This window comes from Gambusia affinis, linkage group LG18, assembly GCF_019740435.1.
Source record: "Gambusia affinis linkage group LG18, SWU_Gaff_1.0, whole genome shotgun sequence".
Taxonomy (NCBI): Eukaryota; Metazoa; Chordata; class Actinopteri; order Cyprinodontiformes; family Poeciliidae; genus Gambusia; species Gambusia affinis.
The window spans coordinates 14,705,164-14,732,146 of record NC_057885.1 but is presented as its reverse complement, the minus strand read 5'-3'; the positions used below and the strand labels follow the sequence as shown (position 1 = coordinate 14,732,146).

Below are 26,983 nucleotides of genomic sequence, written 5' to 3'. Positions count from 1 at the left end.
CCGCTTTCCGTCCTACTGCCATTCTCCACGGCCACTCTTACAGAAATCTGGCTTGTGACGCTGAGCCGCGGTGATGCAGTGGTGGCGACTGGAGATTTTCTTTCGATGGGAGCTGCAAAACTGTAATCAGTCATTATGTCAGAGACGAGCCTGTGAGCTCCGCTCCAGCTCATTCAGCCAAATAATAAGCAGCAGATAACGGCACTAGCATGCAGGCTGCAACGGAGCCCCGCGGGTGAGGAGCTAGAAACCAAGAGGTGGTGAGGGGGGGCTTTATTTTTCATCTCGTGTGCCTACTCAGGGATGCTTGGTAGGGACTAGATTGTTTTATGTGATGAATTTACAGACACAGTTTTCAGGACTTTTGTGCATAGAGTGCAAAATCTATTTAAATGAGAGTATATGTGGAAGAGAAGCTCAGGGGTGTAAATTAGGTGCTGGTTTTAGGTTTTATTAAGTATTTGTTAGATGTGTCTTCTGAAAACCACAATATTTCATGATTAGATCCATAAAGGTTAAAAAAAGATACTCCTGCCTAGGCCTGTCGCGATAAATAATAAATCAATTAATGACACGATAAATTAAAACTATCGACGTCATTTTTATTATCGGCTTTATCGTCTCTTCCGGCCTTTTTCTCGTTCTGTTGATGACACTGAATAAAAAAAGGCTCAACTCCGCTTCTCTCTACTGACATCTCCCTGCAGTGCCATTGCAGCGCGGGGGTATGGATGAATGAAAAAAACTTTAGTTACACAAAAGTGTTTTACTGTAAAGATGGTTTGCAGTGTGTTTTGTTGCAACCCAAGGTTTGAAATAAACTTCAGTGGAGTTTGAAAACAAAATATGTGTATAGGTTTATGTCTGGTTAAACGATGTGTGTACCCAGTTGATTTTATTTTTTCTTTTATGGGGAGTGATTATATTGTAATCCCAGAAAATCTTTGGAAACCACTGCGTTAAGGCATCTGGAAATGGCATCCAAGGATGAACCAATCATGTTGACGTTCATAAAAATGTATGCCAATTAAATGGTCTGAATTAAGCAATTAAAGGTTTATAAAACCATGGCGTCATCACATGCCAATGGTTTACAGGAAGATCTAGTGATCTGTGTCAAAAAGTGTTAATTTGAACAAAATTATAAAAATGTCCTATCTGTTATTATTTGGACATTTTTGGTAATTCTTACTGATCTCAAACTGATAAAGTTAAGTCTCTTTCATTTAACATCAGAGAGCGAGGGGGGAAAAAGGTTTTGTGACTTTCTAATCAGTGAATACAGCTGGGACTGCATGAGATGAGAAAAACATGCAATACTGGAGAAGGTTGACATAGTGATATGACTTGCAATAAATAAATAATTAAAATATGTTAATGTCTTTCTGCTTCGGGTTGAAAGCAAACACAAACCTCAGAAAATTAGTAGAGCGCTTGAGTGCATGCGTTATGTGGTGCACATATTGTGACATCGATAAAATTATGATGTATTGTTCAGCCCTATGTGTAAATATTGGGCACTAATAATGTCAAAGTTCATACCTGATTCAGTCTTGGCTTAAACTAAGGAGCTATTTAACAGATTTTAAATGCGTCTGGATAGCATTTGATAAACTCTAGTGCAAGTCTTTGATCAGTGCATAATTACGTAGATCAGGTTGATAAATTAAATATTTAAGACAAAACACAACCTACGTCTTGACCTTTATTCTGTTTCTGAAACAAGAAAGAAGCTGTTGGCCCACCTTTAAAAATTAAGCACAAAACCCCTAAATATATAGATGAGTCAAACCTGGACTTAATTATCCCACATTCATTACAGATTATTTAAATCCAGAGTAATGGAAGATTCTTCATCCTGCCCAACATATTGCCAAAGTCCTATCTCATTCTTGTTATTGCGTTACTACTTTTCATCGTCTCTTATGATATGGGTGTGTCATTTCAGCTTTGGCAATATACTTATAAAAGAAACAGACCCCCCTTTTTTTTTCTTGGCTCTGTGCCTTCCCCAACCTCCCTCGCAGAGGTTTGTCATTCCATAACAAGGGTCAGAGCCTCCTATTGTCTCTCCTCGGCATTCCTCAGCATGGTGGTATTGACTGACTCTGCTGGGTGAGTGGTGCCATACAACGTCCATACATCATCTGGAAGACAGAGTGACAGACAGTGGGAGCTGAGATGTCAGATCTCTCTCTTCAGGCTACTGACATCCACTCCCTTCCTGTTCCCCACAGTGACACTCCATCTTCTGACTGAGACTGCATTGATATTTGGGGCCTGCCCACTCCCAGACCCCACCAGCAGCAGAAGCAACAAATGACTCCATCGTGATATAAATTACCCCATGGAGGGGGGCACGGGCATAACTTTGCTTCCAGTTAATGCTTTTGGAGCAAACAGCCATAGAGATATAAATGCTATTTAATCATTTAAAGACTTATTATAATTGGTTCACTACTCTATGCATGCAGAGATTGATAGCTAGATTAATCTCATCAAAATGTTAAGCTTTTATAATCTTCTCATGGACCCCTTTTAACCCTCTCATACATAATAAATGCAGCTAAAAAGTCAGGTTCACATAGAGCAAATAGCTCAACAGCGTAGCATGCTTGTTGTAGTTGAAACATATGAAAGTGCAGCATGACTCTCGACTATGAGCTCATGCAGGTCAGCGTAGGTCGACACTTTATGGAATTCCTGCCCATAATGATTAATAAGGTTGGTGTAGTCACTGCCTTGCAACATATCAGTGGAATGCAGGAGTGAGGCATTTGTCTGGATTCCAGTTTTATTACACCTGCTCCAGCAGTTTCGTCTTTTCGTCATGTTACACTCCGGTGTTCCACTTTCCCGGCTCCTAGCGTGTGACAGCAGGAGTCCTGTTGTCACCCGTGAACTCTGTGACGCACTTTGCCTCTGTTTTCTTATTTATGTTTTTTGGTCGTTCCTGAGCCTCCCCCCTAAGCCCTTGCTGCTATAAAACACAGCTGGAGAGTCCCTTACACTCGCAGCAGAGCAGAAATAATGGGTTCAGCAGCTCGGATACAGCCGTGACTCACAGGTAATTTGCTAATTTCTGTCTTCTCAGCTGGTGTTAGTGGTTGTTGGGTGGCACAGCTTTCAGGTGTGTAAAAGTGATTTGCACCCTTCATCTCGCTGGGTTAGGACACACAGGGGCGCCTTAATGAATTGGAATAATTCTAAAGGTTGATTTATTTCAGAGATTTAATCCTATAAGTACAAATAAAGTTATTATATAGTTTCAGCACACAGAGTGATACATTTCAAATATTTATTTCTGCCAGTGAGGGTGGTTACTTTACAACATGCGTTCAATAAATTGGGGCTGCCTCAATACACTCTGGCATGGTGATCATCAGCCACAGTGTAGAGGTTAGGGAGGAAGAGGTTGGTGAGGAAGCCCAATTTGCTTTATTAGCAGCTTTCAGCATATTTGCATTGTTGGAGCTGGAAAAAGTTTATCTAACTTTTTCACAATGCTACGTGGATCCTCTATCGGGTTTTGTACAGACCAGTTTATTGGCCAATCCAGCACAGTGATATCTTGGTCATTAAATCAGAGATTGAAACTTCTGGTACTGTGGCTATGTGCCAAGTACAGCCGAAAAATGAAACCAGTAAATCCAGAAAGGTTGTCGATAGAAGGAAGCGTTCTCTAATATTTACTGGTTGTCTGTTGTGCTGACTTTGGAATTCATAAAAAATGTATATTTCAGAAACCTATCAGGGTTTTGGTTATCTGACTTGCTACTTCACTTTTTTTCCTTCCACTAAACTTTTGGTTGCTGTCATTTGTTGCAAAGACCTTTTCCAGTTTTCCCTACTAGGTCTCTGTCTGCTGGACAGCTGACAAGTTACAAGTCTTATCCATAATTATAATTACAAAACATTTCTGCTTTGGAACAATTATTTTATGGATCTTAAATCATCCTATGCATATTTCCTGGAAAACATAACAGTTGGTTTTACACTTTTTAAAAATTAATTACTAAAATAAATTACCCTTTAGATGTTAACTTACACTCACCTAATTGCAAGAAAAAGCAGATTTCTGTTCCCTTTGGCAAATCAAGTTGGGATTTTACAACAATTAAAATCTTACCTCTAGAATCCCCCATATTTATGTTTTTTTTTTGTTTTTTGTTTTTTGCAGCTGCATTGCATTCATTCACAGCAAACATTTTTCTTACGTAACTGTATAGTTGTGGGTAAATCAACCTTCTGTTTAGACAGCCTGAGCCCTGCTTAAGGGATTCCATAACAATCCCAAGAGAAGCCTTTTTCCTCAAGCTGACGGGGAAAATTGGGATTGGAAAGTCAGTTGAAGCCACTTTTAATTACACTGGAAGCGAAGGTTGAAACTTAGCAGGAATGAAGTGCTTTTCGTGCATTGATTTTTCGTTGCATCTACAAATGCCTGGAAAAAGAGGAAGAGACAGAAGCAAACTTTTTTTTTTCTTTGCTGCATTGCAGGCTAAAAGAGGTTATTTTATCCATTTATTTTTTTACATTTTTATTTTTGTTGTTTCTGTTTTCCCTCTAATACAATGAGAGGAGATCCATATTAAACCATGCTTCTCATCTAACTAGGAAATACCACTAAAAATGAAAATGGAGCAGAGCCAGGTCTGGAAAGGAGCCATGCAAGCACTTTGTTTTGATGGAGTTTTGATGGTTTTTGTTATTCATTGTGACGACTGAGTAACTTTGGCCGGTCATCCTTGCGGCATCTTACAATGCGAGTGAGGAGGTGTGACAAAGCCCGGTGGAACATCCTGTGCTCGTCCTGCAGGCCTGAGCTATGGATTCATACCAGTTCCTGTTTTGCCACGATCTTGAGCCTCTATTCTGGCAAAATGTCACCCTCACCTGGTTATTAGAGACTGGCTGTCACCTCGAATGCCTGCAGGAGATCCGTCTGCCTCTGCTCGTGCGTATGAATCCAGACTAGAAAATAAAAAAAATAAAAAATAAAAAAAAGATCAGTTGCATGAAAATAAAAAGACGGCGGCTCTGCTTTTGTTTCTCCGTTTTCAAGATTACGGTTCCTCCTGGTTTTCTGACGAGATGAACTGACCCCGAGCTTTGCACAATCACACCAGCAGATGCAACAATTCGTCATGCACAAGAAACCACTCTCTGCCAACCATCTGTTTCTGTGCGTCTGCCACTGTACTGTAGCAGTTTGAGATCTTTCATCCATACACAGCTATGCTTTTTCAAATATCCTCACCTGATAAAAAAAGCCTCTCAAAACCTTTTTCACATTTTGTCGTCTTATTAACAACATCTTCAATGTGTTTTATTAGAGTTTTTGTAGACACTACCGTTTACTAATTGTGAACTAAACAGAAAAAAAAAATAATACAGGGAGTGTGGTGCGGCTCTTTTACTTTAAAGCAGTGTTTCTCAATTATTTTCTGTCATGCCCTCCTAGGGATCATACATTTCTTCAGACCATCCCAATGCCTTTGCCTCCTCCAAATCTGATAATATAAAATAATTTGTCTGTACAAACCACTGGCTCCAGCATTCTACGACCTGATTATCAAAACTCTTGCTTTATTGTTCTTCCTCTCAAAGCAATTTCCAAATTCAGTTATTGACTCAATCAGTAACATTTCATCAAGATGGCTCAGTCTGAAAGAGAGAAAGCGCAAACTGGGATGTGTGAGACTTTGCAGTTTTAGAAAGTTTAATTTTAACATTGGTTATATGTCAGATACTTCAGCTTATTGTTCAAAATATGCCACAATATTTCTTATGTTCAGTTGGTAATAATTTTACAATTAAATAACTTATTCTTAGTGAATCTTTTAAAACATCAGAATCAGATGATCAGCCCGTGTTTTTTTTTTTAAAAACGATTGTTTAAGCAACTGTTTTATTTCAAAGAAAGAACCTGACTTACAGAGTGGTCACATTACAGATTGCTCTATAGAATCTTTTTTTCGGATAAAAATGACTTTTTACTCATAATGTAGCATCTTTCTTCCAGAAATATTGTCTTTTTTATGCTAGTAGTTTAACTATTCTTTGAATATGACTTTGTACTTGTAATATTCTTTATTTTTAAACTTTATTCTTGTATTTGAAAAAAAAACAAAAGGTCTTAGTCTGACCATAAAGCTCATCATACTTGCTTTACTGACCTCTTTTGCCATTTTGCATTTCACTGTCGCCAATATCTCCTTCTCTCCTCTATTGATATATTTCAAAACATCCTCGCTTGTATCCTTAGGTCCTTTTAAACTTCTCTGTGTGCGTGTGTGTGTGTGTGTGTGTGTAGACTACTTTTTCTACTGGCTTGAACAGGCAGTCTGTTGATTAATTTGAACACTGCTGCCACCTGGTGACCGGAGGCTTGTTTTTCAATGAGGCATGATTGAAGACATTTATAAAGTCCTGCTTGTCGCAAACATCTACATGTAGGACAAAGTGCCTACATGTAGATATTCTGTAACCATGTCCCTGATCCTGCACACCTCAGAGTTACGGGTGTGTAAAAACTTCTCAGCATTCATTTGAGCAACAATCAAATTAATTGATTGTTGAAGCACAGTCACATAGGAAATTTCCAGGAGACTGCCCTTGAGGACAGAAGGTTGAGAGCCCAGTTAGAGCCGGCAAAAGACTTGAAGATGGGATGGAGGTTCCCCTTCCAACAGGACAATGACTCTAAAAATACAGCCAGAACAGCAACGGAGTGGTTTGGATCAAAGCTTCCTGTGATGTAATAGACCCCTGTGTTAGTGGTCCAGTCAGTGAGTCCAGCTGAGACTTAAACTTATGCCCACTCGCTGTAGGATCTGGATGAGTTTGAGACATTTTAAATGAAGAATTTAAAACCATGTACCGTTTTCTTTACATATAACAATTATGCACTCAGTGAAAGAGCTCAAAAGGTGTGGCCACTTTTCAGGGCAATATATGCGCTTGACATCTTGGCCCCGACTTGTAGATGACCTGTGTAACAAAATCCACAAAATGTGCAGTGCAGACTGTCAGTATATTTTGTAGGAGTTAGTGAAAGGTTTATTATTGAGAGTCCTCATATTGTGTTACCTCAACTGGATAGTCAGAATGAATTATTATGCTTAGTTAAATGCACTGGACCCCCAAGTTGGTAAAAGGCAAGAATGTCATAGGGATCGAATTTCCTGCTTTGGGGGCCGATAGCAAAATTAGGAACCTTTTCTTCATTTCTCAGCAAAAATACAAAATTAGGAATTGATTTGAAATAGCTTCAGATGGTAATATGATCACAAGAGGAGAGCCTGTTTTCTCCCTGATTGATATCTGTAAAGAGCCGTAATAAATTCTGCTTTTTTTTTTGCAGCATTATTAACTGAATCTGGGAAATGTGAAATTAAAATTTAATTATATTTTGGTGACACAATTATTGATATCCCCACAGGCAGTACTTTTTAGAATTTGTACAATCCTTATTTACTAATAGAGCCAGACTTAAGTTTTCTGTTACATTTTAAAGACTGGAGAAGGCAGAGAGAAACCTTTGACCATTCCTATTTTTTACAATCTCTCAATAATCATCTTGAGCTTTGCTCTCTTCTCTGCAGTATTTTTTGGTACTTACCAGATTTGGCACTAAGTTTGGGTCAAAATTAAAATAAAAGCACGAAGGTCATGAGTCCTAAATTTTAAGTTTTAAACAAGTGATTTTACCAAAATGTAATCCATTCAGGTCTGTATGTTTTAAATGGGTTTGAAAGGTGCTACTGTCTTAATTAGTACAAATAACAACCAAGTCACACAAACAAAAAGAAATTCAGTAAATTTAGGATGTAATGAGCAAACTGATCCATAGTAACAATTATTTGGACCTGGATAAAATAACAATAAAAAAATTCATGTTGACCAACTGCAACAGTATAGAACTGCTTTTATAACATAATGAGTAGGAACAGATAATAAAAATAACTCAAATTTTTCATGCAACTGTATCAAAAGGAATTTGTAATCACGTTCCCTTTCTTCCAGATCGGATGCACTTGCCATATTGTGGTTCAGGCTCAACAACTTGAACCTACACTTTGGAGCTTGTGACGTTCAAGTCTCCATGATTAAATTAACAAGCACACAAAAAACATTGTTCACATTAACCATATGTTTGTTATTATTAAGCCATCATTAGCTTTCCTTTGTCATTCTTTGTGTAAGTTTGAATGTCAAAACAAAGTTGGTTGTTGATCCTATTTTTTCTATTCTTCCATTTCTCAACTGTATTTTTAGACCGCCTTATAGTTTGTGCAAGCAAATTAAATTCTATTTTTTTTTTCACTGTGTGTCAGACAAAGGGATTATGAGTATTTACTAAAGGCTGCTGTAGATGTAACATGTAACTTCCATTGATTCAAGAATGTATAAGCAATAATTAAATTTAGTGGATAAAATCTACGGTATTTAATTTAAACCATAATTTGGAGACTAAACCTTCATGTAGATAAATTATTAATTAAAACATTCTTTCAATAAACCTATCTATAACGCTGAGTCACCGCTAGAGTTGCATTTGTGACCAAGCAGGAAAACTAGATGACCCACCTGCTTGGAAAAAAAGGGGGACCGTGGAATACTTAAATATATTTATTTATTTCAGACAAACCTTATGTGTTCAGATAGGACATCACAGTTGCTTTCTATCTCACAGTATGTTGCACTGGTCCTTTACCCAACATAATGGCCAAACCTTTATGGCAGCTCTGGCAACCTGTAGAACTGCTGGCCACATTTCATCTTCTAGAGGCTCAAAATTAAGAATTTTCAAACTGAAAGCAGCTTAACATTATGGAACAGATATGTGTTATATAGTACCCCTCCTGCTGTTTAGGTGGTGCTGTTTTATTTTCTCCCAAACCTTTGCACACTTTCCAAATAGAGCTATTTGGAAAGTTTCTCTACCGCCATTAGAGTATTTGCTGCTGTCATTGGATGCAGAAGAAAAGCAAGCAGACAGCACAAAAGATGCAGCATGCTTGGTGCAGCAATACGGGGAAGGAATATTGGCAAATGACGGGTGAGCACAGCAGGCTGGATCCTGTGGCTGGGGTGGTTCCATGCTTCCATGTTAAGTTTTTTTTTTTTTTTTTTTCAAAACTAAATGAAGTCATAAGTGATTGGTGTGAAAGTCCAACTCGAGTCCAAAGTATAAAGTCATAAAATTTACGAGTGTGACCCGATGGCAAGTCACATGAATTCCATCCCTGTGGATTTTTAATTAGGCACTCAGATCTACATAGAAACACATTGAATTTGTGTCTTGTGAATCATTTCTGTCTTGATTTGACCACATGTTGTGGATCCCTATGCTACTGACAACCCATTTGTATTTCAGTGTTTAACATATCGACAGGTTTTCCAGATGACAGTATCTAAATTATTAACACAGACTTTTTTTTTTTACACCCTAAAGAAATAAATATAACTTAAATTAAATTTCAACATTTTTTACTCTGTTTCTGTAGTTTTGTGTTTATGGTTTGAAATGGACTCTAGGGTGTTCTTTCAAAATGTTGAATGATGAAACAATAGCTCTTTCAAAAATAACCCTCGATTGACTTGGTACCAACTAAAAACATAATAATAAAGAAGTAAAACATTTAAACAAGATAAAACATAAGCTCTTAAATACATACTTCTCCCATCAAGGAACTTCATCACACTATCACACTGTTTTTACAGTTTTATTTAATGCTGTCAACGTGTGGAAGCTTAGCAAAATTATGCAGATTCAGTAAAATATGTATTTATTTCATGGCTTTAAGGCATCTCTGCATAGATGAGGGGGTACAGCTCTTGTCACCCGTTCGAAAGCAGGTGCTACACCTTGCTGCTAGTCATTATCCCCCAACGTAGCAGCCTCATCTCTGCTGGACTGCAAGATGTTAGAAGTTGGATTCGGTTTGGCTTTAGAAGTGAATATCTGTGTGCAGCTTCATGTTTACAGACATCTTGTTCTATGGACAGCCCTTTGCGCTCATTCAAGCTTTTCTTGGATCCTTTTCTGATTCTTCCTTTTTTTTTTTTCCCATCCCTGTTCAGTTCAGTCACGTTTGCTTATTGCAGGTGACCTGATGAGAACATTGTCCTTATCTCCTGCTGAGCTGAAAAATTGAACTTATTTCCAAAGCCCGTAAGAATGCAGTTGTTTGTCACATGCTCCCACAGAAGCCACCGAAATGGCAATTCTTTCCAAAGACGGAAAGATGCCTATCATGAGTTTTCTTTTTCTTTCGCTCGATGCTATGTGTTTAAATATTCTTCTACAAATGTGATTTAGTAGGCAGAGAGCTTTGGGACTTTGAGGTCGCAGCAGACGAGACCTCAGTGTGTAGTAAGCGGCAACAGCAAATGTAGGTTAAGGTTATCACAAGCAGACGTAAGGGACCTTCCTGCAGGAACGGTGTGGATTCAAGGGTTTAGTGTTCAAAATGGCAAGATATATCTAAAAAAATAACATTAAAATTTTTTTTCATTATTTGACAAAATTCTTTCCTTTAAATGCAGCTGAGCAGATTTTGTGCATCCCCACTGCGTTATAGCATCTAATTTATAGTAGTTGTTTTCCGTCGGCTCTTATTTCCACCAAGACAATGTTCATCGTGGATTCAATTACCTCTTCTGATTCAGAGGAGACTCGTTCAGAGCCATGTTGCTCTCAGATGGTGCGTTATCGTATCCCGTAGATTTATGTCAGAGCTGAATGAATGATGGCGGTGCAATTTTCTGCATGAAAAGCAGAGCTGTGGGGACTGTGTGTGTTTTCTAAGCTCTTGTCAGCTGTGTGGTAAAGATGTATGGGAGGCCTGTGTGTTCTTTTTCCATTCACTGACCAATGTTGAGGCCTGTCACTAGCTTTTCTGTTGCTTAGGTTTGCCATGAGAATTTTGTTAGTATTTCCTCTTTATAGATCTATTTTTGAGGTGATGATTCAGTGACTTTCTGCAAGCATTTTCTCAGTAGGTATATCATAGAAACTTGTCAGAGGAAAGGCTGTTAATTTAACTGATGAATGAATTGAAGATTCATTTGAATGATCACTTTGTTAGCCCCAAGAGTCAGGGCTGAGAAATTTGTCAAATCAATTTAATTTGCCACTGATTTGGGAAACTGGATGGATTTGGAAAAACTGAAACGACAACTCGTGACTTAATTTTAGCTGTCAGAAGGGAATTTGATTTCACATTTTCTATAAATAGAAGAAAATTCAAAATGGAAAAAAAATATATATTTTTAGAATTTATTTTCCATCCGTCCATCTAATTTGAAATTTCCGTTATTGTTTTCAAATAATAATGAAACAAATGGTTAACACTGATTACTCCGGAAGCAGGAGCCTGGAAAACTATGGCATTTTAACATGACAAATATTTGGGTCCATGTGCCAAAGTGTTACATATTTTATCCTACATAATCTCTGTTTTTGACAACCCAACTATGAAAACCTTCAGGTCTGCAGTAAACTATTTGGCCAAAGTTATCTCGGCTGAATCTTTCTGCAGTGGAAGCTGTTGACAACCTCAATCCATGCTTGTAGACGGCTACCTAGCATGAGGTTGTGCAGCCCATTACTGTTGCAGCAGTCATGGTTATGTCTTTCTTTGTAGTCCCAGTGAAAGGTTGATGTGCCCTGAGATGACCGGCCCCTCCTCACAGGGGTCCTGTGATATCTCGGTTGTCTCTTTCCAGGCCTGAATGGGCACATTGTGCCGCTGTCTGCTTGCTGCTGTTCTGTAGACTGCTGTACACACCTGTCAAGCTATGTCCACCGCGCCTTGGGTGTTGAGATAGACCAGAGCCCTTACACACACGCACATACCCCCCCACCCCCAAGTACGTACACACGCACACACTTAAAAGCAGTTCGATATGAACAAATAAACGCTCGGTTACATGAACTATATGCAAAGACACGGATGTATATACATGAGAAGTGCACAACTGAATCTTATGTAAACGCATGTAGATACTCTCACACAAAGACTGAAATTCATTGAAAACACACCTCTGCGTTTGCTCATGCCAAAGTTATATTCAGCATGCAGGCTGGACCCCAGAACTCTGAGAGAGTCAAGTTCCATGCTTGACGGGGGGGTGGGAGGCAAGGGCACCAAAGGTTGGCTGGGGTGCACACGCTAGCACATGGGAACACATTTCAGGAGTAAACTACCGGTAACTTGATATACGTTCTCAATCAGTTACAGATTTTTGGAGCAGAGGAAGCCTGTTGAATGGCATAGTTAGTCTCACACAATTAGACCCAGCTAAGAGGACATTTTTCAACAACTGTTTTTGTGATTCATCAGCTCAGTGGAGCTCAGACAGAATTAGAGGTGTCACTTTTGACTTAGGACAATTTATCATAATTTTCTCTTGTTTTCTAGACCAATAAGTTAAAAATAATGAGTTACTGATTGGGCATTGCAAAAATTAATAAATAAATATCCACAGCCCTACATCATTTAAATAGGAAAACAAAAATAATTGTCTTTTAAGTCTCGGTAATATCTTTTTCTTGTTATACATTTTATCTAGTACTTGCTTTTGGCATTGTATTACCATTTCTAACCTGTGCTCCTTGACCTTTCGATTTAGCTTGAAGAAAAAAAGTAGTTTGTAATCACATTATTCAAATGTATTTTGTATGAAGTCTTAAAATTGTTTCTCTAGACTCTGAAAACAGGAGGCATTGTCCTTGATTTCTTGCTTCACTTGAGTACATCCTCTCATTGCCTTTGAGTGTTCTCCTGTGGCCTTGTGCTGGGAGCCCTTAGCATAATGAGTCGCTACATCACACTTTATCATCAAAGTAACATGCTAAATGACCATTTGCACATGCACATGTTAATCATGCTACTGATGGACCTACACCTTGGTGTCAGCAATACAATGACCCTGATGACTCTTGTGCTCATTGTATTTTGGATGAGGATGATTCAAATATCGATGCCTATTATCTAGATGGTGGTCCTCTTGAAAGAAAATATTTCTTTTTAATCATATATACAATAAATATTATTAGAAGGACTTGACAGACAATTGGCTGTGCATAATGGGTTTGCCTGAGACTTGGCGGCTTTATGCTTACAAGGCAACCTCTATGTCTAGTTAGCTTCTCTCATTGTTGTGACCTGGTAGGAAGTATCAGCTCTTTTAGGCCAGGATTGAGGTTGTATGGCTAATTTTGACTGTTGGTTTCTCCAGCTACTGCCTGTAATTATACTGATCCTCTTGTGCTGGCAAGGCTTACACCCTCTTGTTCCTGTTATAGAGATACCAGCTCCTTATAAATTAATAATTTACAAACCCTTTAGCTAGATTTTATGTGTTTTGAATAGAATCAAAATCAGACCATTCTGCTTGACTCCTATACTGTTTTTGTCAGTGAGGATAATAATGTTCTTCATAACAATAAAGGCTTTAAAGGTTTGGCTCTCTTTGGCTTAGAAATTATACAAATGCACAATGTAAGCAAGCCCTTTAGCTTATGTCTGTGAATGCATCAATGCAAATGTTTTCTACCCCTTTTGTTTGTGTAGCGATGTTTTGTAATCCCAATTCAAATCTGCATTAGAAAAAAACGCCTAAAGATCCTTATCCAACATGTGTATACCTTTCTAATTCAGGCATAGTTTAAAGCATAGTTGCATAAAATGTCTCGTAGTGGTCTTCATATACAATAATATTTGTAGGATATTAACTATGTGGGGTAAAACAAAAAAAGTAGAGAAATATTTTCTAATGGAAGAAACAGGCTGAGACTAGCTTATAAGAAAGATCCAGAACCTACCTCATCTTTCAGCAGTTGTCACCAAGCTCAGTCAATTGTATTTCCTTCAAAGAATTTAATGTGACCCTTGGGTATAGGGATGCTGTCTGTGCATTATAATTGCTGCCCCTTGACTTTAGTCCACAGAGCTCTCTGATTACTTGAGTGATCATGGCAGTGTGGACTCATGTTGGAAATTCACCCTTCATGACCAAGGGCCTTATTTGTTTCACACAGAGACACAGATTTTTTTCACTTGCAACATTGAAAAGAAAATAGTAACTTCTATAAAAAATCATGGCACTGATATTGTCAAAATATTGAGGCACTTGCCTATATTGACTTTGTATTCCTAATACTTAGACATTACAATAGATTTGATCCATGCAGACAGACTGTCTTCAAAGTTTAGGAATGTGTTTGTATTCTAATTAGATTTGATCCATGCAGACAGACTGTCTTCAAAGTTTAGGAATGTGTTTGTTGATCTAAGGGGCTCACAGGGTGAATGCTAAATCATTCCAAATATACTTTGTTAGGTTGAGGCCAGGACTCTCTGGAGAAGAATTAAACACCTCAACATTTCATTGTCCACTGCACTAGTATGCTCTTATGCTTTCATAAGAGCATACTAGTGCATAACAGTTATGTCTGAACTGGAAGGGGCCATTCTCAAACTGCTCCCACATTGTCTGGAGCATGTAATTGTCAAACGTTCATTGAATTCCTTTAGTATGCAATGATACCGCCTCCACCAAACTTTACATTTTGCGTAATGCAAGTTCAGGTCATTGAAGCTCAACAACATGTCTCTGCTGTTCTAGAATACAGCATCATCATGCTTTACACATCTAAATTCGACACCTTCAGCCTTCTGTTTTTCTTGAACTACTCAGAACGCCACACAAAGTTTGTAGATCTTTAATTATTAACTCTGCAGACGGTTGATGACTGCAGTGGATCAAGGGATGTTTAGAAATGAAGAAAAATCACAACAGAATTTCCTTTACAGGTCTGTATACCAGGGTGGTTTTCAGTTTGCTCCTAGGACTTACCCAGTCTTTTACAAATGTTTGCACAAGCTAAATTTATGCCATGCTTTTATACACCTTTGGCTATGGACGTGATCAATTAGTCAATAATTGGAGGATGCAAAATTTACCTAAAAGTGTAAACAAAGTCTTTGTCTCTTGATAAGAGATTGGCCTCTGAGTGCAGCTCATTTTAAAGTCTTCCCATTCTTAGCAATAGCTGGCAGTTAATGAATGAGTTCAAACTGACAAGAATGTAGGTTACTGACGTCTGCCACCAATTTCAGTGGGTTTTCTGTTCATTAGCCATATCTCCCTTGCCTTTGGCCCCAGCATGAACATGTCGACTTGTCAGTTACAGTGTCACAACCACAGGGTCATTTAATTTAGAGCCCCTCTCCGCCGATTAGGGCTTTTGTTGTGAGTGGCTGCAACTACTGTAATGCGGGTGTTTGGGTCAGCGACAGGCACAATAGTTTTGTTACTCTCGCTGACTTGCTCACTATTGCCTCTCCCTCTCTTTCTCAGCACATTTTCCACTTGGTTGATAAAATAAGCCACTCTTTGATGAGCTTTCAGCGGGCCACGGCGCTCTGCCTCGGTAAACGCTTTCATAAAGACACACCACAGACTGTCAACTTGGATCAGTCATACAGCGTCAGCGGCTGTCCGTTGCTTTCTCACAAAGTACGTGCTATTGTCTCCTGACGACAGGATGTTCACAAAAAAGTTTAGTTCGTTTCAAGATGCTTCTTCATATTAAGGCAGGAAACACATTTGTAGTCCAAACCTGTTCATTCTAGGTTTGCCAAATTCACGCCTGAGTATGTTTCATTGTGATTTGTTGTATGCTTAAAAACAGTAAAATTGCCCAGGGCAGAGGCAACTAACAGCTGCAAAGCAAACACGGGTTGCAGAGAAGCAGATGGTGAGTGCTGCCAGTATGGAGACGGAGAGTTCATTTTTGATTTAATCCTATGTACAGCATAAATAGCTTTGGAGTTTGCATTGGTTCCATTTTCCCCTTTCCAGCTGCTATATTAAGTAGTGCATTTCTATGAAGCTAAATTTATTTTCTTGTACTGCAAATGTAATGCACAATACTGGCATTAAGTAGGCATTGACAAGTATAGGATTTGCATTGCAAGCAAACATGGAGGAAATATACCACACTTTCTGGTATTTGCCCAAAGGATTTAGGCTTGGGAGTGGTAGGAGTGTTGTGCAAAGACAAACACAGCACAAAAGTATTTTTTTTCATTACTTTCTTTTAATAACAATCATAATAAGCACGGTTGATTGCCATATTCAATGTAACAATCATTACATTGCAAAGTATATTTCAGTTTTGAAGAAATATTTGAATATGTCTTGGATAAGTTTACAGATTTGACAGAACATTTCTAAGACTAAAAAAAACTTGAAAATGTTTTTTGTCTTCTATGTACTGTATTTATACATCTCTTCATTTCTATATATACAATTTGTATCCGTCTCTGTCCATCTTTCTCTTTCTCATCTTTTATCTCATTCCCTCTCTCTCTCGACTATTCAATCTTCATCTGCCGTGTCTTTCTCTTTCTCTATCGAGCTATCGTGCATTTCTTCGCCAAGCTCATTCTTATACAGCCAGGTAGTATTTCCCCTTCAACAACCAAACCAGATCAAACCAGGTGTCTGGTGACACAGTGCATGAAGCGTGTGTTTTCATCCAGCTTTTGTCAAGTTTGGCGTTTCGTAAAAATACTGAAAGTAGAGGAGCAGGAGTCATAGGAATGACTCACGATGTGATCTGGCATCATTTAGATAGGCTAATAATAATGACAGTAACTTACTAATAGTAGGGAAAACTACTTTCATAGAAAATGCAGAAAGATATAAGAAAAAAACTTTCTTTTTTTCTGAACAATATTAATTTTAAATTGGAGTTTTACACAGTGCCACACACATATCAGAAACAAATGTTTTTAATCTTTCTCCCAAGTCACGATGAGTATGATTTATCACTCTGTTTTGTTTAGCTAAAGATCTTTTTTAAATTAATGCTTAACATGTGCTTTAGCCCCAAATGGATAACAAAGTTACTTCAGTGCAATACAGACTAAACACCATCTAGATTTTAGAAAAGTTTTTAGTCAAGTCCTTAAGTTAGCTTACTAAAGTTCTGTCCAGGGCAGAGGCAACTAACAGGCTAACGGACAAGATGCGCACCATATGAATTTGGGTAATCAATAGAAAAGAGTAAGTGGTAAAATAAATGGTTATTATGCACAATAAACTGTTAGCTCCAATGTCTGTGTTTATTTGTAAAATCCACAAAAGGGAGATAATTATTTTCTCCCTAAAATATTCCTAAAATCTCATCTTGTCTTAAAACAGTAACTTCATTATAGATGCTCATGTATGTCCTGGAGGCCTTTCCCCCCATCAGACACAGGATGTATTAATAAAATAAAAGTCTGTTTGTACCTTTACAATTACCCCTTGGTTATTTGTATACTGCACCTTAAAAATGAAAAAAATAAATACATAAAAAAGGAAATGGTGGCGAATGGCTCTGCTTCAGTTACTTCGGCGTGGCTTTCCAAACAGCTGACCTTGTCTTTCTGACTAGCAAAAGAAAAGTGTAGGAGTGTCTGTCAGTAAACAGGAACAAGTAGGGGAGGGGAAGCACGGTGCAGCTCTGTGGTTCATGCAGTCAGTTAGATCAGGTCACTCCTTTCACAGAGAAATTAAAAAAAATGTTCTGTATAGTAAAAGAAGGTACAACTTTTCTCGGTTTTAAAATGGCAGCTTTTTAAATCCTAAAACCTGTGTTAATGAAACTCGTGGCTGCTTTAAGAGTAGATAATTATTAGCACATACACTTGGTGACCAATTTCTTCAGAAAAAAAAGCAATAAGATAGTGAATAATTTCCAGCAGTAAAATTAGGAATTCTGTTTCACACTTGTGACCTTGAACTTATGTTCTGCTGTTCTGTTGTCTTTTGTTCTCTTTCTTGTCTGTCAGAAGAGAATATCACAACATAAACTTTTTTTTCTTTTTTGAGCAGGTAAAAACACTGATCTACTCATTATACAGTTTCATTTTCAACTGTTTCACTGCTGTTTTAGATAGACAGTTTCAAATTCTTGAAGAGCTTTACATGGATTTTTTTTTGACAGAATATTAATTAAGACCTTGAGTTCTCACTCAATCATCTTTTCGCTAATTTGTCATGTAAACAGAAGCTTTGAGATAATTAAGGTGGATAACATAATGAAAAAAATGTTAAGTAAAATGACAGAACATTACATAGATACACATTTTTGCTTTTTTTTTATTTAGTTTCGCAGGATTTAACATTTTTGATGATGAGGAAATCCTAACTTTACCATATAAGTAAAGCATAAGCGCACACGACTTTGTTAGAAATGGTGTCCTCTGCAGCATAGCCACACACTAAGCACCATCCAGCCTACTATAACCACAATGAATCACATTTGGAGTGTGAAATCAAATTTGGGTGTAAGAATGTGGCAGTGAATGCTGGAGAGTCATGCTACGTTTCATCACTTTGTAATTTAGAACGCACTTCTTTCGACAAGGGAGCTGAAAAACTGAGTGGAGTGGATAATGTGACAAAGAAAAGGAGCCAGTTTTCCGTGTGTTGCAACACACGGTGCCGGCTCTCGCACTCATGCTTTTCAGCAGGGGGACAATTGTTCACTTTGAGCTTTCTAGTGATCCTGGATAGCTTGCTTGGCGGTCCAACACACACCCACAAGGTAAAAAAAAAAAGAAAAAAAAGAACTCACATTCCAGTCTAATTTAAATGGTCGCATATCTTTAGCAGGCAGTGAAAAGTTAATGAGATGATGTAAAATTAATCCCACTCTCAGTTTTGCTTCATAATGGAATCTCAGATGGCCTGTGCTTTTTTTCCTCCCTACAATTTCAAGTGGCCTTTTGAAGGGGGAGTTTAATTCAAACCCCTAAAATGTCAGTATGTTGAGGCGTGCAAATAAGGCAACCAGGAGAAAATGTGTTTTTTGCAGAAACAACTAAGATTCAGATCTTTCACGCTGTGTGTCCATTTCCCCACTCTTTAACATTTCCATAAATGTTAATTTTGTCATTAGGTAACAGTAGTATAAATCTGATGTGAAAAACCTGGGATGGCTATGGTTGACCACCGTCAGATGATTGTGGACAGGTTTCAATGAATTCATGAAGTTGTCACTTAGATCCAATGCTAATGGCTCAAGCCTTCTTCCATTGGTCTGTAATGTGATCTTGTGGCATAAGCAGTGCTTAAAACCATTTGTCTCTGTTTGAGGCGAAAGCATTATGTAGGAATATATTTTTCTGAAAGAGAAAGTGGATCCCCAACGATCTATACTATCCAGTCAACTGCATCCCATTCATGATGCAGTCGACACTTTCACCAATAAAACCTGAACTAAGTTCTCATATTGGCTACAGATTTTTCAAAACACAATGTACAAATGTACTTTAATTTTATACACATGTTTGTGATTATGCCTGTTGAAAACAATGTATGTAACAGATGTGGACATCACTGAATTTGTTTGGAAACACTGCAGGATTAGTAAGTGTTCCCATGATCTCGACCTTATGTAAAACATTTATCCGGTAACTATTTATACTTGCTTATTCTTGCAGGTCGGCACTAAAACATGTGCAACAAGCACTTAAAAACTATTACTACCATAAATTTAGTGGATGCTTGTTATTTATTTTCATCAGAAAAAAATGCTGTAACTGTAACAATCAGTATGTTCTATTATTTTAACAGGAGTAGAAATATTATTGGCTTCATGTGACATCATGTTATTTTCCATTTAGACTTTTATGTAACAGTTGTAATATTTTAAAAGTGTACTATTTTTACTAATGATGATTTAAGTGTGAGAATATTGTGCCTAATTCTTATGAAGATGCCCATTTCCCACACCCCTAAACACACAAATTACAAACTCTGGTGTAAAGATGAAATCTGGACAATTTGGTTTTATTTGATACACTAATTACTTATTAGAACCACACATAACAAAGCTTTAGAAAAACAAAATGACAAAAAAAACCCCCAAAAAACTGTTAACTGTGAAGCCTTGTTAGAAGGCTGTGTGCCCAATTTATGTCATTCTGGTTCATCCAGACCTTGTGTTTCTGAGCTGCTTTATATCTTTATACAGAACATTTTAGCACATTCTTGTTCAAGAATGCCTTGGGCAATGGAACTTCCTGCTATGCATTTTTCTCATCCAAAAGCCTTTGATATTTTGGAAGCTTCAGTTTCGGACTGCCGCCAGTACGTTAACACCAGTGATTACGCGAGAACAGTACATTTTGGCTTTGAGATGCAGTGTGCTCAGTGAGAAAGTCCAATAGTGAGTAAGAGGTAAACGTGTGGCAGTAAAAACATTTGCTCTGTCTCTACATCTGCTGGAAAACACCAAAGCAGACAAGAAGGGCCAACTATGTCCGTTGTATGATTTTCCTTCTCTGTTGTCTGGGAGTTTCTTTTTTTTTGTGTGTGTGTATGACAGTTTGCGATTTGAATTGTTGCAATACGGTGCGAGCGGGTTCCTTTCCAAACAATCGCAGGCCTGGAAAGTAATTGGCAGATGCTCCGTTGACCAAACCAGCTTCAGCATTTTGAGCCGAGTTGACCTATAGCACCTGCATCCACTGCCAGAGTCTTAAATTTGATCAAACATAATGAAGAGCAGATTTGATGAAGCACGGCCCTGGCAGCCCAATTAGAAGCCAAGATTAGTTTGCCATTTTGTCCAGATGATATTTAGAAATTGGCACAAAGAATCAGATTTTTTTGTTTTTTTCTATTCTCTGGTAGTGTCTTCACTTGGTTTGGGAAAAACAGACTGAAAATATTTTCCTATTTTTGATGAGTAACTCGTTCAATTTCAGCTCTGCTCATAAATGGCGCAGATTGTGAAATACCACTGATCCTGCTGAATTATCTACTAATTTATAATGTTTTCTGACAGACGACACAAATACATTGAAATAAATTCAAATTTTACTGAAAAGTTAATTTAGTTCAGTAATTTGTTTTAAAAATTTGTACTAATATAGATTAATTATGCACAGGCTGGTATCTCTAACTTTTTTTTATTTCTGAACTTGTTCATTTTCATGATTATCTCTAACATCTAATGAAAAACCTCAAATCTTGTTTCTCAGAAAATTGTAATATTTCATAAAACAGATAAAAGAGAGCGTTCTTTCAATAAAACAATGTTATCTGCATAAACACGGAGAAGACTGCTGACATAGCAGGTAACCAACAGAGTTACTAACACCTTTCTCATAGACAGTGACAACAAAACGTTTTTTTTATTTTTAAAATTTTTTATTAGGTTGACTGTTTAAAGCGCTGTCCATGGATGTTCATGTAAAATTGGGTAGGAGGAAAAAGAAGGTAGTGCACAGACAACAGGAACGAAGGTAGTAATATTGGAATCAATTAAACGCAAGATACTAACAGACGAAACATTACATGTTTGGCCAAATCATCACTGACTTTAGAAGTGAAAAATTTGTTTTTGCCTGGAAAGAGTACTCGGGCTACTGACCCTCAGTCCTTTAATTTTCTCATCATAGTTATGACCACTCTGACCACCTGGTTCAGGCGTGGCTTAACTGAGTCCAGCTGCAATCCACACAGTGTGAATTTTCCCTCAACTTTGCTCCTCAAGACTACAGGTTTTCCTGACGCTTGTGCATCTTTTTCAGCACTTTTTCCCACCACTCAGATTTCCATTATTATATTGCTTAGTAAGCAGTCTTGCAATTAAAAATCCAAACTTTATTGGTCGTATGTAATGTCATAATTTGTTCTTATTTTCAGTAAGCAAATCAGTGGAATATATTACTCCACGAATAATGAATCTATCTTTGCAAAAGAAATGACTGAATTAAATTTAGATTTTGATTTATTCAGATTCATATGCAGTTTGGAGATAGTCAAATGTTCTTTTAGGCAGAAATTTAAAACGAGGCACTGCGTTAATTAGCATAATAAATACCAAACTACCAATAAATCCCTTTAATTTTTATCAAAACCATAATCTTATTTGGACACCTCAATTACAGAAGCTTTGGTGCTCATCAGTTTTATGATTGCATGTGAGATCTGATTAGAAATCATGTAAAGGCACTAAAGTTGCAGAGTTGAAGAAGAAATTGGAAATTCAGACATTCATCCATGAATGTGGTTACAATTTCTTCCTTTCTCTTCCATTAATTTGGACATAATTAAATGTAACCACTAGGCCTTTACACACTTGTGTCAGCTCAGCGGAGATATGTGTAATGTTGAGTGAGAGACATTCAGCGCAGGGACATGAAGGGAAGGAAAGCATGTTCAAACGGTGAACTGATATCAGAGAAAAGAAGCAAAGAAGAGCAGAGATGTGGCGAGACAGCGCTAAAGGTTGACGAAGGGGGGTGGGGAGCAGTCATCAAAATGCTAATGTTGTATGGGATATTTACTGCAGTGGCTTAATGCAGTTTAAAACAGGCTCTTTGTCCTGTAGCCCATCACCAAACCCCTGTTGGGCTCTAATAAATCAGCCATTAAAAGCTGATGTGACCTGAATAGCATGACAGTCAGCCTGAGTGCCAGAGAGAAGCTCCAGAAAACTGGCTGAAAAATTTATGAAGATGTCGTTTAATAATGGTTGACCTAGAGGAAGCCCTAAATAAAGGGGTTTGTGATGTGGCTGTAACAAGGTAATAATTATGATACTGAAAGGTAATTATTTTATTTTTTGCAAAGGCATCTTAAAGGTGGCTTAAAGTCAAAGTAGCAGACTCTGAATTATTAATCCCATTTCCATTTATTTTCCCTACTTCCCCGTCTTTATACTTCAAATTTCCCTTTGGTTGCTCAGTTTAAGTTCAAAAGATGTACTGGTTGAAATATTCATCTGTGACATGACCCCATTTGTAGAAAACGATATATTAATAGCTGTCACTGTTAGGCAATGCAATTGAACATAACGTCTAACAGACATTTGCAAACATATACATATTTTTTTTCTAGTTATGAATCATGAAAACCTAGGAAGAGCATTGTGGGAGATTTTTAGAGTATAAAAATCTGGAGGAAAAATAGTTTCATAAAACACAAGCTTGAAAAAAATCTAGAAATAATTCCGATGTAATTGCTTTGATTTAAAGAAAGTGTGACAACCATTGATGACTGCTGCGGAAATATCATTTTTCTTTGGGTTGCTGCAAAGCCCAAATAAAGTAATAAAGCATAGGATATCTGCTTTCATTAATTTTCAGTTATAAATTTAGATATGGAAAACATAAAAGTTATATTTTTGTCAACCTCACACTTGTTTAAAGCAGAAAATTGTCATCATACATCTAATTATGAATAAAACTTACAGTGAATTTAAAACAGATTTTTATCAAAATGACTTGCTTTGATTTGCCTAATCACAAAAATTGATTTGAACATCTTTCTTGTGTTTTTTAACTGACCAGCTGAATTCATTATATTTTTGGACTCTAGAGCAGTTTAAGCTCAAGTTAACGTAGAATTTTGCTATTAAATTACACTTAGTTAAAATACCAAACAAAGCATTATGAACTATGTTTAAAAGAATGTACATGTAGTGTAAAAAATTCAACTCCTTATTTACAAGTCCTTACCAGTCAAAGTGTTAAACTTTATGTACAGATGCCAAAAAAAACCCAAAAAAAACAAGCCAAATGACACTGAAAATTCTAGGCAAGATTCATTCAAGCAATTGAATGAATTCCTTTGTAAAGCTTTATTAACCAATAATAAAGTGGAATTTTCTCACTATAGAGTGAAAGCCAGGCTGAAATTTTTCCCCACTTTTGTTTAACTCTCCCTTGCAGCCACATTTTAGCTATACACACAGAACTTTCATTTCATTTTGTCAGGAATCTGGTCTTCTTTCAGACAGGGTCACTGTCCTTGCTGTAGAAATTGGAGGTTTCTGACAAATTCTTTCAGGAGTCGGGGAACTAAATTGTTTTTTTTACATCATCATGTCTTCTTCTATCTTTTCCCCGTAATCACTATGGCAACTACAGACTGCATTTACTGAGGCTTCCCCTAAAAGGAGAATGTTTAAAGCCCGGCATACTGTGTTTGTTTTAAAAAAAATCAAACACCATGTTATACATTTTACCATCTGTCAGATGGTTTAATTTGTTCCTGCAGCAGAATTTCATCAGAAACATCAGTCCATCTACAAGTGGACCATAAATTTGACAGGATGACCAAAGCCTATTGATTTAAGCACACTATCAGAGATTTTTTTTATGATTCTGTTATGCAGCAGAATATTTTGCAATTGTATCGTTACTGCAATATCACTCTAAAAAGTATCCATATAGTCAGAAATTCCACAACTGTGTAGAACTGAATTTATTGCTGATAGCTCAATTGAGCACAACATTATAACCACAGTCAAGTGTCATCATTGAGGACACGAGTGCAAGAAAGCAGAGAGCCTATTGTCATTAGGGTTCTCCTAAAGAAATAAGTGTTGGCAAAAAAATTTTTTTTTTCAGCACCTGGCAAACAGGCTCTTTTTGCCTTTAGCATACCTGGTGGGTGCCTGAACCAGCATAAAAAGTTCTAGAAAGTGGTCAAATGAACTAAGGATAAAAATTTACAATTAAGTTGTTTCAGTGCCAACACAGCAGACGGTGGCTGGAAGCAACTTTTTTTATGCGAGGAACCCCATCATATTGTATTGAGTCATCGACTTTGCAGCAATCGCTCTTATTTTCTGACTCAGATCCTGAAAAGTGTAGGAACTACAAATCATCTGGGCATCCCAGTCTGGATCTACTTCTATAGTGCTCAATTCTAGGGTTAAGTGCTTAAGTAGGTTTTATTCAACTGTAAATTATGCTTCCTGTCATCTGGTTTTAAAGATGTGTTGCTGTAAAGTTAGCTGGGTTGGTTTCCTAATTTTTTTTTCTCTCTGTTTCTTTCCAGGACACAACATGCCTTTATTACCTGGAATGTGATATGCAGGATTTGTAATCAACAGCACTCAAGAGCCGCTCTACATTCTCGTGTTGAGGTATTGTACCGTTTTTCAGACTTCATAAACAGAGCTGAAAATGTTTGATTGCGATTCATGAATACGAAATCGAACACAAGATGTGGCCCGTCGCCATCAACTCCCCAAACACGGCGCGGTGATGAAAAGCATTCATGTGAACCAATTGGGCTTGTTCCTTGTGTGCAATAGGGTGTTTACTGAAATGATTTATGATGGGCTCTCATCTCCATATGCTAATCTGTGGGACACCTTCGGTAAACCTTTAATTTCTGCGACAGCTTCAAGGATGTTTTTTTTTCTGTCTCTCTTTGTATGTAAAGTGCATGTTTGGATTTCATTCCCTGATGCAAATTAGATTTTTGGTGTAACCAAGCAAAAGCGCCGCTGGTTTGTGTTTCTTCACTCGTCAAATCTGAGATCCCCCCATCCCTCCGTCCCCACTGACTGTCCAAACTGTCCTAACCCTCTCCCAGTGTTTGCTCTCTGCTGCTTCCTGTAGCTCATCTTCCTTGACAGCCGAAGCCCTTCCCCTCCTCAATCCATCGTCGCCAAGACAAAAACACACACGCTTCCTAACTCTCCAGAATGAATGGATCCACTTGCCTGGGTGCCTCCTGCAGTGAGGTGGGATTGAATTCAATTAGGGAGATTGTTTGTCCTCCAGAGTCTACTGGTGGGCTGGGTTTGCCAGCTAATGCCCCCCTGCTTACCTCACTCCCTCATGTCCCTCAAAACTACACATTCACACGCATACACACATTTTGCATGCTGTTCTATTTTCATGTTATTTCCTGAGATTAGGGGATGAATCAAAATTTGTCACCTCACCTCGCCTCACCTTCTATAAGCAGCGAGCCGCAGCAGAGTTGCCTTGAAGTGTGTATTTTTTATTTCCGCCCCCCCCACACACACATTGGTGTTGGCAAAAAAAAAAAAAATGAATAATTGGGTCCAATATTTGAGCTCAATCCCAGCAGCCACATACACTTTGCAGGAAAAAGAACAAAAATCAATTTTTACAATTAGTTTATTCAACAACATATCTGCAGCCAAAGACAGGACGGTAAATGTTGCTGATGTAGGGGTAATGGACACATTAGTTGCAAAGGTGAAAATAGAACGCGGCTGTCGCTTGAATAATATTGAGACTAGCTTATTTGTGCTACCACCCTTTGCTTTTTACGCATAATGGCCTCGATTGTGCATAGGAACACATTTCAGCGGCCGGTCCAGCAGCACGTTGCTTTCCTTCAGCTGTCATGCTGCTTGTCTCTGTCGGTACCGCTCAGAAATCAGATACTGTATTAGTGCCGAAAGATGTCAAATTAATTAAAACCCAAGAAAGATGAATACCATGATGCACTCTGACGATGAATTAAGACCTTTATTTCTTGAGTCTTCTTTTTGCTTTGCTCTGGTCTCCTTTGGTTTATCCAAATCAACTTCAAGGGCATCATATTTTTTGACTGATAAATTCAGAGATATTACTTACTTTACAAGCACAACCAGATGTGATATTATTCAGGATAGCAGATTGTTCATGTGGTACCCTGCCTTGAACTTCTTTGCATTTTCTCATTTCTCAGCCAAAAACCTCTCTGTGTTGGAGATATTAATGATAGAGCAGCACAAAGTTTTACAAATGTTAAAAGAGAAAAATCTGAAAATTGTTATGCTCTCCTCATGTCTTTGTGGAACGGTCTCTGAAATTGCAGTTGCAAGCGTTTTGGACTATGTCTTTACCATAATTTCACATCTCCTTTGCAAAACAACTTAAGCTCAGTCAGACTAGATGGAGAACATCCTGTAAACAGCAGTTTTCCACCGATTCAGATGCATTTTGGTCTGGATTTTCATTCAACATTTCATAACTAAACCATATGTGAACATGTTTCGCTGTAGCTCTGGTTGTGTGTTGAAGGCCATTGCTCTGCTGGAGCAGCCTCTAACGGGTTTCCTTCCAGGAGTTTCCTATATTTATCTCCATCCATCCTCCCATTTTCTTTGACCAGCTTCACTGCCCCTACTGAAGAAAAGCATCCT

The 26,983-nt window shown here is 37.8% G+C and overlaps 1 protein-coding gene across 13 annotated transcripts in view; it reads left to right on the top strand.

The window, feature by feature from the left end:
• LOC122819845 (adhesion G protein-coupled receptor L3-like) overlaps positions 1 to 26,983 on the top strand; it is a 265,919-nt gene that overhangs the window by 15,607 nt on the left and 223,329 nt on the right. For all 13 annotated transcript variants that reach the window (XM_044096839.1, XM_044096838.1, XM_044096837.1 and 10 more), the window contains exon 2: positions 24,871 to 24,958. The gene's annotated coding sequence lies outside the window, so the exon portion shown is untranslated. The remainder of the gene's footprint in view (positions 1 to 24,870; positions 24,959 to 26,983) is intronic.